This window comes from Argentina silus, assembly GCF_951799395.1.
Source record: "Argentina silus genome assembly, chromosome: 14".
Classification (NCBI taxonomy): Eukaryota; Metazoa; Chordata; class Actinopteri; order Argentiniformes; family Argentinidae; genus Argentina; species Argentina silus.
This window is the reverse complement of record NC_139668.1, coordinates 4,827,097-4,830,525: the sequence shown is the minus strand read 5'-3', so window position 1 is coordinate 4,830,525 and position 3,429 is coordinate 4,827,097.

Genomic DNA, 3,429 nt, shown 5'->3' with positions numbered 1-3,429 from the left:
AGAGAGAGAAAGGTAGTATGAAAACAAAGCAAGTGAAGAGTTAAGATTGTGTGAGAGAAAGCTTGTGTGCGAGAGAGATTAGTTTCTGAGTAGAGAGGCAGGTCTACTCAGGACTCAACATGAACCACTATGGAAATGCCTTGCAGTTGTTGGTGTTTTTTAACAGCAATTAGAGAGTTTACTGCTCCAAATGTGGTAGGCTGCCAGTAATGACAACATGCCACTTTGGCTCCTTCTGATGTGATTACTTCACTGTTTTCCTTTTTTCCCCCTTACCTGTCAGAAATGTATCAAAATCAACCCTTGAATGATTTTTCGTAATGTTTTTTTCTCATGAAAAAATAGTGAAAATGGAATGAATTCACTAGGAAAACCTTGATAGGTCCGGGGTCAAATTCAACATAATTGTGTTTGCAACAATTTAACACCAACAACAATTTAACACCAACAACAACTTTACTCCTGGAACCCGGTTCCCGTGCAGCCCCCCCCCTTTTTTTCACCGCTGCATACAGGTGCAACTTGGAATCACAGGGTAGGCCTCTTGCTGTGCCTCAACTTAATTTGTTTCTATGGTATGATTATTACTATGTATGACAGCAGCACCTTCAATACTGTGGTAGCACATAAACACACATATTTTCACACAGTAAGTAGTTTGGATACTTAGCTGCATTCTTCATCCCAATGTCGCATGTATGTGTCTTCACTTGTGAATCAACACTGCTTTCACACCAAAAAGTAGCAAGCATGCCGGCAGTCACTATTATGTTGAAGAGGATCTGCTGTTTTCTGTTGAATGTTCTTGTGCTGTGTCTACTTGGCCATCCTAGGCTGTGTATGACTACTCTAAGTAACTCTTAAGTGGTAGAAGCAGATGATCATGTTATTCTGGTGTTGGTATTCTTTGTATCTGATGTGAAGTTGTGATTTTTTTTTTATACCTTTGACTGTGACAAAAGGCCGTATTGGGCCTACACCAGGGGAGGCTGGTGGAGGTAGAAGTCGGAGGACGGGCTCATTGTAGTGCATAGAAATGGAATGAGGAATGGTATCCGTTCCATGAATTACAATGAGCCCATACTCCGATTTCTACCTCCACCAGCCTCCCCTGGAATACACCTTTCTACTCTTAATACTGTGTACATTTACATGAACATTAGAGTAATTTAGCAGACGCTAGTACAACTAGTACAAGTATGTAAAGTAGGTGACACCAGATAATCAGGTATACGCCATGGTTTATAGTATCTTGTACTGTATATCTTATATCTTAATTCTGGTGAATTTCCCCCTCAATATACTGTATCTCATATTTTCTTTCCCTTTTCAATTATTTTCTCTATTTCCTTATCTCTATCTAACTCTTTTAGGTCACTGTTTTTTTTAATCTATATTTTAACTGATACAGTACATATGTTTTCACTGAAATGCCTTAAGATTGAACTGTAATTGTTGTAATTATGTTTTTAGCTAAAGTTGTACTCACTGCAATATGTTATCTTTCTGTGTTTTGTTTTGGATGCTGCTGCAAATTATATCAAGACTATTTTAGTCAGTGCTTGAATGAATCTACATTCCTAATGCGTGCTACTACTAGCTGGAAGTGCTGTGTATATTATTTTCTTCTCATCACGCCTGCCTTTTAGTGAATGTAAAATTGTTTTTTCTCAAGTAAATGTGCTTTTACTTTTGGAAGATGTTCCTTTTCATATATCTTTGTGAGACAACCATGCCCGGTACCTTGAAGTTGAAAATGAGATGTTTTTACTGTTTATTGTGACATTTGATATGTGGTGCAAAATTTTATTGAGCTTTTCCAGGATTTTGACACTTTGGGTATCTCAAATAAAATGTGGACCTTGTGTACATATGGATTGCTGTGTAACATATTCTTGACTTCTACAGTATTTCACTGACATACTATTTTTATCCATTAACAAATAAGCAATAAGTATTAACAAAATTAAATTAACTAAATTAACTTGTCTTCTTCCTTTTTCTAGCACTGTGACTGTCCATGGCACTTGTTCTTATCGAAGGTTTTACTAACGATGACAGTTGATTCACTTACTTACACAAAGTCGCTTTGGATAAAACGTCTGCCAAATGACTTCAATGTTAAATGTAAAGAGATATTGATCTTACATGGACTCCTCAAACTTCCCAAGCCATCCATCACCACACATAACGAACCAACTAGGAGTGCGTCTCAGGTACAGCGATCAAAACTGTAATATCATTAACGAGGTTAAATGATGTTTGTGAACATTACATCTTCGTAATTGTCTAGCGTATCTCACAGCTAGTCGGGCAGTCTCAGTCTGTCGTCTTTTAAACTACGTAGTCAGTCGGGTCGTATCAAGCTGTTTCTCCATTATATAATCATCCAGGCCTTGCCACTAGACAGCGGGGCACCCTTACGTCATGCCAGCGTGCCTCGGGAGAGGTGCCAGTGTTGGTACGGCACCCCGGAGTGACTCCTAACTGGCAATCGCATGAGACTCATTTAATGAAATGGCACCTCTACATGTCGCCTACATTAATCCTGTCCTGGGCTGACTGTCTGCTGCAACACTGCCTCACAACCCAGATACTGTATACAGTGCCTTCGGAAAGTATTGAGACCCCTTCACTTTTTCCACATTTTGTTGTGTCATAGGTTCAATTTATAATTTTTATTAAATGATTAAATTAAAAGAATTTTCCATCAATCCACACACAATACCCCAGAATGACAAAGCGTAAAACAAGTTTTTTGAAATTTCAGTAAATTTATTAAAATTGAAATACAGAAATACCTCATGTACAGTATTCAGACCCTGTGCTATGGCACAAATTAGCTAAAATGCAAAAACACACTATTCTTCACACCAGATGGTGCGGAAACTGCATTGCATGTGCTGGATTTGTACCAAACTTAATGCTTTGTAGTAAAACCAATTAAACTCATTTCCAGCCACTTTCTTTGCTGTATCACTTGAATTCATTGTTGCAAACACAATTATGGTTATGAAATAGATTATTTTCCATCAAGGCATTTTTTTGGCCACTTGGTTATAGACAGTTTTGTAAAGTGACTGAGATGATGTTGTCCCATTGACTGTGCTTTTTTCTCTCCACCATTCAACTTTGTAGATTTTTGTAAGTTTCCCCAGGCCTCACAGTCACATTCCTGAGCAGTTTAGTTCCTCTCCATTTGCTCAGTTTGTAATGACAACCTGATCCACACAGTGTGAAATTGATTCCTATGCAAATCAGAGACCCTATAAAAATGAAGGTATTAATTCCAAAATGACACAAACTATTATCCTTGCATTAAGATGGACTCAATTCAACTTACTGAGTGATTTGTTGATTACATTTTAGCTAATTTTAGTCATAGCAAAGGGTCTGATTACTTATGTAAATGAGGTATTTCTGTATTTC